This window comes from Scyliorhinus canicula, chromosome 11 (genome assembly GCF_902713615.1).
Source record: "Scyliorhinus canicula chromosome 11, sScyCan1.1, whole genome shotgun sequence".
Lineage (NCBI taxonomy): Eukaryota > Metazoa > Chordata > Chondrichthyes > Carcharhiniformes > Scyliorhinidae > Scyliorhinus > Scyliorhinus canicula.
In genome coordinates this window covers 87,825,031-87,840,206 of record NC_052156.1, presented here as the reverse complement: position 1 = coordinate 87,840,206, position 15,176 = coordinate 87,825,031, and the positions used below count along the sequence as shown (strand labels likewise).

Here is a 15,176-nt window from a genome sequence, read left to right as displayed (position 1 = left end):
CCTCTTTGGAAAGTGAGAACATTAATGAGAAAAGAGAAAAACACAGAAAGGAAAATCATCAAAATTAAACAATATGAAGTGTGTTGGTAGCAATGAACAGATCAGTCATTTAACACAAAAGAAGAAAATGCTTTTCTCATTTTCATCTTCCTCGCAGTCGTTATTCCTACTTGGTATGTTACGTGGTTAGAACCATTGAATTTACAGTGCAGAAGGAGGCCATTCGGCCCATCGAGTCTGCACCGGCTCTTTTTTGAAAGAGCACGCTACCCAAGCCCACACCTCCACCCTATCCCCATAACCCAGTAACCCCAACCAACACTAAGGGCAATTTTGAACACTAAGGGCAATTTAGCATGGCCAATCCACCTAACCTGCACATCTTTGGACTGTGGGAGGAAACCGGAGCACCCGGAGGAAACCCACGCACACACGGGGAGAACGTGCAGACTCCGCACAGACAGTGACCCAAGCCGGGAATCGAACCTGGGACCCTGGATCTGTGAAGAAATTGTGCTAACCACCATGCTACCGTTAGGCGATGTGGATGCTTATGATATCAACTATAACACTGACATCTACCTGGCAATATGGAAAGTTGTCCAGTTATGCCCTGTCTGTAATGTTCAGTTGTTCTGTGTTTGGTTATTTGAGTCTGGTAACTGACCTATGCTTACTGTGCTTGATCGATTAAGCCTGGGTGTGGATTCAGAGCTTGAGTAAACAGCAAAGCTGCTGGATGCTGAGCTGTAAGCATATATGCAGACATTTCAGGAATGCAGAGACATTTAAAAACTCTTTAAATAAAAACTGTTGCACACTTAGAAATGAGTATCATCTCTGCATTTCTCTGAGATATATAAAACATACAACAAACCGGTGAATATACAACACTGTCAACAAAAAGCAGGATGAATCTATTGTGGTTAATTCCCATCCCATTAGCTTACTCTTGATCTTCTGCAAAGTGGTGGAAGGTGTCGTCGGCAGTGCTATCAAGTGTCATGGGAATGTCATTTTAAGAAATATTTGTCTGCTCAAGTGGCTGCAGTGATGTCAGAGTGTGGGTGGAGCTGAGCTCTGGCTCTGCTTTTTAGTTTCGCTTTGAGGAAAAGCTTAGGTGTCTGTGTTTTTTGGTTTTGTTTTAATGTTGGAGCTGAAGCCAGCCAAAGAAGGTCTCTCTGCCATCTAAAGACTATCCCGAGATCATTTGGTGAATTCAGAGTGATAACTGCTCTCAGTAGAGAATTTAAACCTGATGTGCTTCTGTAAAAAGGATTTTTGTCTCATGGATGTTAAAAAGAAAGTTTAAGGATTACTTAGAGTGTTGTATTCTTTGGGGATTGTATTTGAATTGATGGTTGCTAAGATGTTCACTGCATGTTTTGAAAAGGTTACCTGAGTTCATAGAATAAACATTATTTTGCTTTAAAAATTACTTTTAAATTTCTGCTGCACCACACCTGTAGAGTGGGCCGTGGGCTCCCCATACCACAATCTATTAAAAGTCAGGTGGAACTCCATGATACACTTTGGGGTTCTCTAAACCCTGGCCCATAATGCAAGCATTGTACAGCAATAACCTGCTCACTGAGACTCAGTTTGGGTTCAGCAGGACTACTTGACTTCTGAAATCATTATAGCCTTGGCCCAAATAGGGATGAAAGAGCGGAACTCAACAGGCGAGGTGAGAGTGACTGCCTTGACATCAAAGCAGCATTTTACTGAGTGTGGTACAACTCAGGGGTGTGATGGAATACCCTCCATTTTCCTGGATGAGTGCAACTCCAACAACACTCAAAAAGCTCAGCACCATCCAGGATGAAGCAACTCCCTTGACCTGCACCCCATCCACTACCTTAAAACGTTCATTCCTCACACCACTGATACACAGTGGCAGCAGTATGTACAATCTACAGGATGCACTGCAGACACTCACCTACTTCCACAGCACCTTCCAAACTTGCAGCCGCTACTGCCTAGAAGGACAAAGGCAGCAGATTCATGGGAATACCACCACCTGCAAGTTTCCCTCTAATCCACACACCATCCTGACTTGGAAATATATTTCACTGCCACTGGATCAACATCCTGGAATTCCTTTCCGAACAGCACTACATGTACCTACACGAGATGAATTGCAACAATTCAAGAAGATGGCTCGCTACCACCTTCTGAAAGGCAATTCAGGCTGGGCAACAATTCTACACTAATCCTCTTCACTGTTCACAATGCTTCCAAGTTTTGTATCATACCAAAATTTTGAAATTGTGCCCATTACACCTAGTCTAGGGCATTAATATATATCTGGAAAACCAAGAGTCCTAAAACCAATCTTTGGGGAACTCCACTACAAACCTCCTCCCAGTCTGAAAAACACCCATTAACTAATGCCCTCTGTATCCATGTTACTACTATCCTTTTTATTCAATGAGTTACAACTTTGCTCATAAATCTGCATATGACACTTTATTAAATGCCTTTTGGAAATTCATATACGACACATCAACATCATGGTCTCATTGATGCTTTCTGTTACCCCATCAAAAAATCCCAGCAAGCAAATTAAACATGATTTTCCCCTCAATATATCCATGTTGACTTTACTTAATTAATCTCCATTTGCCCAACTGACTATTGATTTTGTCCCAAATTATTGTTTCTAAAATCTTCCCCACTACCAAGGTTAAACTGTCTCACTTATAGTTGCTCAGCTTATCTTAACACCCTTTTATGAACAAGGTGGTATCCATTGTTGTACCTCTTGCAATTCCTGAAGCTGCAAACAAAAAAGACAAATATCAATGGGAATAGGGCAACATCAACTTGTTGCTCGTTATGCTTTCCCTTAATTTGCTCTGTTTTAATTACCTTTGCTCAAGAGTCGCCAGATATCTTTCTGATACCACCACAGGGTTCAAAGCCGAATACTGATCAATGACTCGATACACCAGTTAGTAAGTTTGAAATCAGTGCACATTTATTTACACACAGTCAATTATTACTCATGCATAAACTCTACTCGCTAAACTACAACTACTACTAAAAGCCTATACTTAGCTTCGAGTAGCCCACTCAGTCAGAGGAACAATGGCTCCGGTTCTGATACTGCTGGCTTCGAACTGGTATAGAATAGTAGCTAGGAGCGTCTATCTCGTAGCGTGCGTTGACCTTAGACTTACTTGACTGGTGCTTGGCGGGCCTCTCGTCGCTGAGAGCCAAATGCCAAGGTGAAGATGAAGAAAGTAAGAGTTCTCAAGAGAGCAAACTGACCTTGGGGACTCTGTTTTATACCCCAAGGGGTTTCACGCCCTTCGGGGTGGACCCTGGACTTGGTCCCAGTTAATTGGACCATGTCCCAATCGTTTGTATCAATTCTCTCCAATAACGGGGTTGTTCCCTGATCGTTGGGCAGGCTCTAGGTAACTGTTGGCCTGCCTTTGTTTTACGTTCCACTGGCACCGGGAAGTCTGTCCTGGTACCGATTGTTTCAATGTTTATTTTTGTCCCCGGAGATAGCTCATTACTATGCTAATGGCTTGTAGTTTCAGTTCTGTCTGGGTTCTGCAAGTTCCAATCCACAGGAAACCTGCTTGTTTTTCTAGTGCTGTCCATTTTTCCCTGCACTCTTTGCGAGTATTCATTTTGGAATCGGGACGTGACCACCCCAGGTGGCTACAAACTTAATCATTGGCTTACGCAGTGTTACTTTTGTGATCCAGAGATCTGTGGGAGCTAGCAAGCCATTTTTTGGGCTTGTCAGCATTTCTTTGTGTACAACCTGCATTCAGTTGCTATCAAATTCCCATTTCATCCAGAATTCATTACCACCAAAATTCCCTAATTTCTATGAAGGCCGAGCTGCTGTCTCGGAATAAGAAGCCTCAGAAACCATGAGGCATTATGGTGATGCGATGGAACATTTAACCACTTGTAAGCAGAATTTGGCTTAGCATTATCATTTGTAACAAAACAATATATCAAACTTCCCACTGACAAAACATTGAGCAAATCTGAAACATGTCAGTTACATTTTTAGTATTCTTAATGAAGCATAAACAGACAGGGAAGCAAATGAGATGCTGGACCCTCCTGATCATAACCTAATATATTAACATTGGCTCAGTGGTAGCACATTAATCTCTAGGGTAGAAGATTGTGATTCAAGGATCACTCCGGAGACATGGAACGGGATTCTCTGGTCCCCCAGTTTCTATGTGACGTGCCATTCGCTGGTGGCTGGATTCTCTCTTCCTGTCCCTTGTCAATGGGATTTCCCATTGAAGTCACCCCATCGCTGCCAGGAACCCGTGGGCGGGGTGTGCTGCCAACAGGAAAAGAGAATCCGAACGGCTGGAGAATTCCGTCCATGATAACGTAAACTAGCCGATGCTTCACTACAGCACTGAAGGACTGCTACTCTATTGGATGTCCTGCCTTTTGGACAGTCCTGGAGGGTTTGGTCACCTTTTATTTTTATTCATATTTTCTTTACCTCTCAATCACCCTTTCCCCTCTGTGTTTTTTTTGTGTGTGTGCGGAGAGTGGGGTAGTTAGAAAGGGGGTTGGGAAATGACTATTACATAGTCAGTTACATTTTCTGTTAGTTTAATTATAATACCGTACATAATACAAGATTACTTGGGTTAAAGTTACAAATCTGGTCACTACAGTTTATTGGGCTCAGCCAAGGATCTCCAGTACTTCAAGATAACATCTAATTTCACTTGTGTCACAACTCTGGGTCAAGTGGGACTGGAATTGACCACACATTGGTGTCATGACAGCAGTTACAGCTATCCCCCATCCTCAGGCTGCAAAGTGCTGCTTCAGGGAATGAGCTGTGTGGATGTGCAATGCCACTGATCATGGCATCAAGATATCAGAGATGTAATTATCATTCGCTGGCTGTTCAATCTGGGAGATTTATTTCAGAATTCAAATTCAAATCTAGCCATCTACCGTGGTGAAATTCAAACCTGGAACCACAGAGCATTGTCCGAGGTTTGTGGTTTCCCAGTTCAGTGAGGCTCATTTGACCCGCAACACTTGATAATATTTTGTTTATTAAACGGTCAACAGTAACAAAGATTTGAAAATCAAATATATAACATTCCACATATCACACTAACCATTAAACAAGGAAACATCATCGTTCGATATTGGTACCAATTCTAAGCTATATCAGCAAATTTTCACACAAAAAAAAAACACAGTATCACCCCTTGCAGCTTCCTCAACAGAGATGGAAGATAAACATGAGAATGTGTTATCATGTCCAGAACTTTGTTGTGGAAATGATCTGTCCATCAATGTGTGACTTGTTCCATGGAACAGTGCCATTCTCCGTCCAGGAGCCGCAGCTGTGCAGGTCCTCGCACACGGCCCACTCTCACCGGAACCAAATCCTGACATCCACATATTCTACTGGCGCTCAAGGTGCCATTGAACATCCTTGACTTCCAGCGTGTTTAACCTGCAGTGTTGTGCCAGTTACATGCAGCACTCACCACACCAACAACAAAAGCATCAGCAATCTGCAAAAGTATTTCTTCAATGCTGTTATCAGGTGGCTCATTCAGATTAATGTCGCGCATCAGGACCTTCTTGTATCAAACCGATTGCCTTCTGGACTCATACATTCCCCTGAGCCTGGTGTTCCAGTACCCAGGTATCTCCAAAAAAAAATGTGCTTTCCGGCTAACAGAGCTGGGGAAATGAAGATGAAATCTGAGGATGAAGCTGATTGCGAATTAGAGTCTGAAATAAATCAGGTGGCATGGTGGTACAGTGGTTAGCACTGCTGTCTCACAGCTCCAGGGTTGCGGGTTGAATTCCAGCCTCGGGTGACTGTCTGTATGGAGTTTGAACTTCCTCCCCCTGTCTGCGTGGGTTTCCTGTTAGTCCCAGGCTGAGACACTATTGCAGTCGCAGAGGCAGCTTTATTTTTGAGTTAAAATATATTTGGTTTAACCTTTATCTTCGTGTCTCCTGGATTACTACACTGGCAACAAGGAGCAAGAATGGGATTCTGGTCAGCCCTGCTTAAAAGCAAAACACCTCCAGTAGGAAGAGTACAAAGGGAATCCGGAAATGCCGTTATTTGGGAAACTCAAGCCATATGATATGGGTGTGGAAGATTGGCCCCAGTAAGCTGATAGAATGCGCTATTTCTTTCTTGCGAATAGCGTAGAGGTTGACGACCAACAGAAGGTAATCCTTTTGACTTCCTATGGAGCCCAGACATTTGGCATCATTAAGAACCTGACTTACCCAGAGGCCCATGATTCAAAAACTTTTACTGAGCTGGTCGACTCCGTGGCATGACCCAACATCATCAGTTATTCTCCAACACTATACATTTACTACAGCCTGAAGACTCCCTGGAGAGTGTTTACTACAGCCTGAAGACTCCCTGGAGAGCCTGTCACAGAGTTCCTGACCAGGCTCAGTAAACTGACTAAGAACTGTGAGTATGAGTCATCCTTGCCGGAGATGCGACGGGACCAGTTGGTATGTGGGATGCAGCAGAGGGCAGCAGAGCAGAGCTACTGATCAGCTGTTCTGGGGGAATTTGCATACGTGCAGTGCGGTCAGCCTAAGTTGAAGGTGAACCGGCGAAGGAGACCCAAGGAGTTTGAGTGAAGGCAAGCATCCAGCAGAGGGCAGCAGAGCAGAGCTACTGATCAGCTGTTCTGGGGGAATTTGCATACGTGCAGTGCGGTCAGCCTAAGTTGAAGGTGGTTTGTGGAGGGGCTGTTGGCAAGTGACAGTTAAACCCGAAACACTTCGTGAGTGTTTCCCACCCTACCTCACGGTGGTTGGGAAGCGGGAGCAGGGGCCTGTCGTGAAGGTGAGTGAGTGCCTTTAAATTTGCTTAACTTTCAGCGGGAGCAGGGTTTGAGGTAATATCAGGTAAGCTCTTCCTTTATTTTTATTTTTCTTGTTTTTTTTTTTAATCTAGAGGTGATGTCAGGGAAGGCAGTACAATGCTCCTCCTGCAGAATTTTTGAGGTGAGGGACGCCGTCAGTGTCCCTGCTGATTTCATCTGTGGGAAGTGCACCCACCTCCAGCTCCTCAAAAACCGTGTTAGGGACCTGGAGCTTGAGCTGGATGAACTTCGGATCATTCGGGAGGCAGAGGGGGTCATAGATAGGAGCTTCAGGGAAGTAGTTACACCAAAGACTGGAGATAGATGGGTAACTGTAAGAGGGACTGGGAAGAAGCAGTCAGTGCAAGGACCCCCTGCGGTCGTTCCCCTGAGTAACAAGTATACCGTTTTGGATACTTGTGGGGGGGACGACTTACCAGGGGTAAGCCATGGGGTACGGGCCTCTGGCACGGAGTCTGTCCCTGTTGCTCAGAAGGGAAGGGGGGAAAGGAGTAGAACATTAGTAATTGGGGACTCAATAGTCAGGGGCACAGATAGGAGATTCTGTGGGAGCGAGAGAGACTCACGTTTGGTATGTTGCCTCCCAGGTGCAAGGGTAAGTGATGTCTCGGATCGTGTTTTCCGGGTCCTTAAGGGGGAGGGGGAGCAGCCCCAAGTCGTAGTCCACATTGGCACTAACGACATAGGTAGGAAAGGGGACAAGGATGTCAGGCAGGCCTTTAGGGAGCTAGGATGGAAGCTCAGAGCGAGAACAAACAGAGTTGTTATCTCTGGGTTGTTGCCCGTGCCACGTGATAGTGAGATGAGGAATAGGGAGAGAGAGCAATTAAACACGTGGCTACAGGGATGGTGCAGGCGGGAAGGATTCAGATTTCTGGATAACTGGGGCTCTTTCTGGGGAAGGTGGGACCTCTATAGACAGGATGGTCTACATCTGAACCTAAGGGGCACCAATATCCTGGGGGGAGATTTGTTAGTGCTCTTTGGGGGGGTTTAAACTAATTCAGCAGGGGCATGGGAACCTGGATTGTAGTTTTGGGGTACGGGAGATTGAGAGTATAGAGGTCAGGAGCACAGATTTGACTTCACAGGAGGGTGCCAGTGTTCAGGTAGGTGGTTTGAAGTGTGTCTACTTCAATGCCAGGAGTATACGAAATAAGGTAGGGGAACTGGCAGCATGGGTTGGTACCTGGGACTTTGACGTTGTGGCCATTTCAGAGACATGGATAGAGCAGGGACAGGAATGGTTGTTGCAGGTTCCGGGGTTTAGGTGTTTTAGTAAGCTCAGAGAAGGGGGCAAAAGAGGGGGAGGTGTGGCGCTGCTAGTCAAGGACAGTATTACGGTGGCAGAAAGGATTCTAGATGGGGACTCTTCTTCTGAGGTAGTATGGCTGAGGTTAGAAACAGGAAAGGAGAGGTCACCCTGTTGGGAGTTTTCTATAGGCCACCTAATAGTTCTAGGGATGTAGAGGAAAGGATGGCGAAGATGATTCTGGAAAAGAGCGAAAGTAACAGGGTAGTTGTTATGGGAGACTTTAACTTTCCAAATATTGACTGGAAAAGATATAGTTCGAGTACATTAGATGGGTCGTTCTTTGTACAATGTGTGCAGGAGGGTTTCCTGACACAATATGTTGACAGGCCAACAAGAGGCGAGGCCACATTGGATTTGGTTTTGGGTAATGAACCAGGCCAGGTGTTAGATCTGGAGGTAGGTGAGCACTTTGGAAACACTGACCACAATTCGGTGACCTTTACGTTAGTGATGGAAAGGGATAAGTATACCCCGCAGGGCAAGAGTTATAGCTGGGGGAAGGGCAATTATGATGCCATTAGACATGACTTAGGATGTGTTGGTTGGAGAAGTAGGCTGCAAGGGTTGGGCACACTGGATATGTGGAGCTTGTTCAAGGAACAGCTATTGCATGTTCTTGATAAGTACGTACCAGTCAGGCAGGGAGGAAGGGGTCGAGTGAGGGAACCGTGGTTTACCAAAGAAGTGGAATCTCTTGTTAAGAGGAAGAAGGAGGCCTATGTGAAGATGAGGCGTGAAGTTTCAGTTGGGGCGCTTGATAGTTACAAGGAAGCGAGGAAGGATCTAAAGAGAGAGCTGAGACGAGCAAGGAGGGGACATGAGAAGTCTTTGGCAGGTAGGATCAAGGAAAACCCAAAAGCTTTCTATAGGTATGTCAGGAATAAAAGAATGACTAGGGTAAGAGTAGGGCCAGTCAAGGACAGTGGTGGGAAGTTGTGTGTGGAGGCTGAGGAGATAAGCGAGATACTAAATGAATACTTTTCGTCAGTATTCACTCAAGAAAAAGATAATATTGTGGAGGAGAATGCTGAGACCCAGGCTATTAGAATAGATGGCATTGAGGTGCGTAGGGAAGGAGTGTTGGCAATTCTGGACAAGGTGAAAATAGATAAGTCCCCGGGGCCGGATGGGATTTATCCTAGGATTCTCTGGGAAGCCAGGGAAGAGATTGCTGAGCCTTTGGCTTTGATTTTTATGTCATCATTGGCGACAGGAATAGTGCCAGAGGACTGGAGGATAGCAAATGTGGTCCCTTTGTTCAAGAAGGGGAGTAGAGATAACCCCGGTAACTATAGGCCGGTGAGCCTAACGTCTGTGGTGGGTAAGGTCTTGGAGAGGATTATAAAAGATACGATTTATAATCATCTAGATAGGAATAATATGATTAGGGATAGTCAGCATGGTTTTGTGAAGGGTAGGTCATGCCTCACAAACCTTATAGAGTTCTTTGAGAAGGTGACTGAACAGGTAGACAAGGGTTGATGTGGTGTATATGGATTTCAGTAAAGCGTTTGATAAGGTTCCCCACGGTCGGCTATTGCAGAAAATACGGAGGCTGGGGATTGAGGGTGATTTAGAGATGTGGATCAGAAATTGGCTAGTTGAAAGAAGACAGAGAGTGGTAGTTGATGGGAAATGTTCAGAATGGAGTTCAGTTACGAGTGGCGTACCACAAGGATCTGTTCTGGGGCCGTTGCTGTTTGTCATTTTTATAAATGACCTAGAGGAGGGCACAGAAGGAAGGGTGAGTAAATTTGCAGACGACACTAAAGTCGGTGGAGTTGTAGACAGTGCGGAAGGATGTTGCAGGTTACAGAGGGACATAGATAAGCTGCAGAGCTGGGCTGAGAGGTGGCAAATGGAGTTTAATGTGGAGAAGTGTGAGGTGATTCACTTTGGAAAGAATAACAGGAATGCGGAATATTTGGCTAATGGTAAAATTCTTGGTAGTGTGGATGAGCAGAGGGATCTCGGTGTCCATGTACATAGATCCCTGAAAGTTGCCACCCAGGTTGATAGGGTTGTGAAGAAGGCCTATGGTGTGTTGGCCTTTATTGGTAGAGGGAATGAGTTCCGGAGCCATGAGGTCATGTTGCAGTTGTACAAAACTCTAGTACGGCCGCATTTGGAGTATTGCGTACAGTTCTGGTCGCCTCATTATAGGAAGGACGTGGAAGCTTTGGAACGGGCGCAGAGGAGATTTACCAGGATGTTGCCTGGTATGGAGGGAAAATCTTATGAGGAAAGGCTGATGGACTTGAGGTTGTTTTCGTTAGAGAGAAGAAGGTTAAGAGGTGACTTAATAGAGGCATACAAAATGATCAGAGGGTTAGATAGGGTGGACAGTGAGAGCCTTCTCCCGTGGATGGAGGTGGCTAGCACGAGGGGACATAGCCTTAAATTGAGGGGTAATAGATATAGGACAGAGGTCAGAGGTGGTTTTTTTACGCAAAGAGTGGTGAGGCCGTGGAATGCCCTACCTGCAACAGTAGTGAACTCGCCAACATTGAGGGCATTTAAAAGTTTATTGGATAAGCATATGGATGATAAGGGCATAGTGTAGGTTAGATGGCCTTTAGTTTTTTTTCCATGTCGGTGCAACATCGAGGGCCGAAGGGTCTGTACTGCGCTGTATCGTTCTATGTTCTCTAACAACGTCGCGACACAGAGAAAACCTTGATTTGTTTTAATAAACAATCTTATTGAGGTATTTTTGCCATATAAAACAGTGACATTGTATAGTATTGTACAAAAGGAAAAGCAAATAACACATAGCGCAAACCATGACTCCATTCACGCAAGGACCTGCCTAAACCACTCCCTACTCTACACTACCCTAGTGTCGTTTCCCCCCCCCCCCCCCCCCCCCGCTGATGATTAATTCTCCGTGAAGAAGTCAAATGGCTGCCACCTCCGGGCGAACCCCGATAGTTTACCTCTCAAAGCGAACTTCACCTTTTCTAGACCGAGAAAGCTCGCCATGTCCAATAGCCATACTTCGGTCTTCGGGGGCTTTGGGTCTCTCCATGCCAACAGTATTTGTCGCCGGGCTACCAGGAAAGCAAAGGCCAAGACATAGGCATCCTTCTCTTCCTGGACTCCCAGGACCTCCGACACCCCAAAGATTGCCACCTCAGGACTCATTACCACCCCAGTTTTCAAAACCCGGGACATGATGTCCACGAATCCCTCTGAGTACCCCCTGAGTTTAGGGCACGACTATAACATGTGCACGTGATTAGCCGGCCCACTAGCGCATCTGGCACACTTGTCCTCCAGCCCGAAAAATATATTCATCTGGGTCACCGTCATGTGGGCCCGATGCACGACCTTAAACTGGATCAGACCGAGCCTGGCACACGTTGTGGTCGGTTTACTCTGCCCAGAGCTTCTGCCCAAATGCCGTTCTCCTTCTCTCTCTCCCCCCTCCCCCCTCCCCCCGAGCTCCACTTCCCACTTAAGCTTCAGGTCCTCAGTCTGTGTATTCTCTGCTCCCATTAGTTCTTTGTAAATATCTGAGACTCTACCCTCACCTACCTCTCCCCTAGAAACTTCCCTGTCCTGCCTCTCCTTTGGTAGAAGGCTTGGGAAGGACGGCACCAGTCTGCGCACGAAATCCCGCACCTGTAAGTATCTAAAGTCATGCCGTAACCAGGGCCGCCAAACTGGTGCCCCCGCACAATGCAGCCTCCATCCGCTCCCAGACCTACCCTGTGCCCACCATCCATTTCCTTATCATCGCTATGTTGGCCGCCCAGTAGTAGTTGCTAAAGTTCGACAATGCCAGACCCCCTCCCCTCTGCTCCTTTCAAGCATCACCTTCCTCACCCGTGGGGACTTCCCCTCCCAGACAAATCCCAGGATAATTTTATTCAGCCTCTTGAAGAAGGACCTCGGGATGAAAATAGGGAGACACTGAAATATGAACAAGAATGTCGGGAGAATCGTCATCTTGACAGTCTGCACCCTCCCCGCTTGTTACTGTGGGAGTGCATCCCAACTCCGAACCTCCTCCCTCACTCGTTCCACCAATCGGGACAGGTTGAGCTTATGCAACCTGCCCCAGTCCCATGCCACCTGTATCCCCAAGTATCTAAAGCTTTCTCCTACCAGCCTGAACGGCAACCCCTACTCTCCTGCCCCCTCGCTTGAATTGCGAACTACTCGCTCTTAGCCATGTTCAATTTATATCCTGAAAACCAGCCAAATTCCCTCAGGATTTCCACGATGCCGTCCATCCCCGTCATTGGGTCCGTTACGTATAACAACAGATCATCCGCATAAAACAAGACTTTGTTCCACTCCCTCCCCAGACCAGCCCTTTCCAGTCCTTTGAAGCTCTCAGAGCAATTGCCACCAGCTCTATGGCCAGCTCAAACATCAGTGGGGAGAGAGGGCAGCACTGTCTTGTCCCGTGGTGTAGTCTGAAGTAATCTGATGTTGCCCTGTTCACCCTTACACTCGCCTCTGGGGCCTGGTATAACAGCCTAACCCAGTCAATGAACCCCTCCCCGAACCAAACCTTCCCTGCACCTCCCACAGATAGTCCTACTCGACTTGGTCGAAAGCCTTTTCCGCATCCATAGCTATCACTATCTCTGCCTCCCTGCTCTCCAGGGGCATCATGATCACATTAAGCAGCCTTCTTACATTGTCCGCCAGTTGCCTACCCTTTACGAACCCAGTTTGGTCCTCTGCAATTACTTCCGGTACACAGTCCTCAATTCTAGTAGCCAAGATCTTGGCCAGTAACTTAGCGTCTGCGTTGATCAAAGAGATCGGCCTATAAGATTCACAGGCCTCCGGGTCTTTATCCTTTTTCAGAATAATCGAAATAGTGGCCTGCAACGTCGCGGGGGTAGGACCTCTCTGTCTCTTGCCTCGTTAAAAACCCTGACCAGCACCGGCCCCACTATCTCGGCAAACCTTTTGTAAAACTCCACCCGATACCCATCCGGCCCCGGGTCATTACCCGACTGCATGACCTTCAGGCCCCCAGTACCTCTTTGATCCCAAACAGGGCCCACAGTCCATCTACCAACCCCCTACCCACTCTTGGGAAGGTCAGTCCGTCCAGGAATCGTTTCATCCCTTCCGGTCCCCTGGGGGGTTCCGAAGTGTATAGCTTACTATAAAAGTTCCTAAACACCTTGTTCAGCCCTGCCGGGTCCCCCACCAGATTTCCCTCCCCGTCCGCCATCCTTCCTATCTCCCCAGCCGCTTCTCTCTTCCTTAGTTGTTGCGCGAGCATTCTGCTGGCCTTCTCTCCATGCTCATATATCCCGCCTTTTGCCTTTCTAAGCTGCTCTCCAGCCTTGCCTGTAGCCAGCACCCTGAACTCGGCCTGCAGCCTCTGTAGTTTCCTGAATAACTCTGGCCTCGGGGATTCTGCGTAGCACCTGTCCGTCCGTGAAATTTCCTGAACCAATTGGTCCGTTTCTGCCCTGTCTGTCCTGTCCCTATGGACCAGGATTGAGATTAGCTCCCCTCTCACCACTGCCTTCAGTGCCTCCCAGAACACCGCTGCTGAGACTTCTCCGGTATCATTTACCTACTGGTAATTATGCATGCATTTCCTCAGCCTCTCACACATCACCTCGTCCGCAAGCAATCCAACTTCCAATCTCCATTGTGGGCGCTGGAAGCTATCCTTACAAATCCGTAGGTCTACCCAGTGCGGAGCATGGTCCGATATGGTAATTGCCGAGTATTCTGCCCCCACCAACCCGGCCAGCAAGTCCCTACTCATGAAAAAGAAATCAATTTGGGAATACACCTTATGGACGTGGGAGTAGTACGAAAACTCCCTCGCCGACGGCCGGCTAAATCTCCATGGATCAGCTCCCCCCATTTGCTCCATGAACCCTTTCAGTTCCTTTGCCACCGCTGGCAACCTGCCCGTTTTTGAAGACGACCGTTCCAGACTCGGGTCCAGGACTGTGTTAAAGTCCCCACCCATGATCAGCTTGCGTGAGTTCAAGTCGGGCATCTTCCCTAGCAACCTCCTGATAAAATCCACATCGTCCCAATTAGGGGCATACACACTGAACAAGACTGCTCTCACCCCTTCGAGCTTACCCCTAACCATAACACATCTGCCGCCCCTGTCCGCAACTGTACCTTCCGCCTCAAATTGAATCCTTTTATTAATCAGGATCGCAACCCCCCATAGTCTTAGTGTCAAGCCCCGAATGAAAGACCTGACTAACCCAGCCCTTCCTCAACCTAACCTGGTCTGCCACTTTCAGGTGCATCTCCTGCAGGATGACTACGTCCGCCTTCAGATGCACAAATACGCGAACACACACGCCCTCTTCACTGGCCCATTTAGCCCTCTAACATTCCAGGTGATCAGCCTGGTTGGGGGGCACTTCGCCCCCACCCCCTTTGCCGATCAACCATCTCCTTTCCTTGGCCAGCCCCCCAGCCATGTGTCGCGCTTCCTCTGGCCCGCCTCCTGGCCGGTTCCACCCATGACCTCCTCACTGTTGCTACGTCCAGTTTCCATCCTTGTCAGCAGATCAACTCTTCCCCCCCCCCCCCCCAGTAACACCATCCGACCACCTAACCCCTGCTCTAGTCTAACTGTATGAATCCCCCCCCACCTGGCTTCCGTTGACTAGCCCATCCAGCTAGCCTGATGGCTCCCCGCTTCGGCGCCAGCGCATCTCTCACCCATTGTTCCCTGGCTCCCCTCCCCCCCGGCCCATCCATACCACTTCCCCAAACCAGCCCTGCTTAAACACACACTCTGTACAAGTCAAAGAGATCCCCGACAATAGTGCAATTTAGATCAAACAGATAGAGATAAGAAGTACCAGGCACTCAGCGCTTCCCCTCCACACACAGAAAAAGATTTCAAGAAATTCCCCCAAAACCCCCATCATAACCACACGTTTTTAGCGATTTTCTTTTTTATTTTCCCCCTACCAAACCTCCAACCAAACAAGAGACCCCAAAAGGCAAAC

General features: G+C 47.4%; 1 protein-coding gene across 1 annotated transcript in view; it reads left to right on the top strand.

Moving 5' to 3' along the window:
- The window catches only part of dock3 (dedicator of cytokinesis 3), a 1,304,448-nt gene that overhangs the window by 527,100 nt on the left and 762,172 nt on the right, over positions 1 to 15,176 (top strand).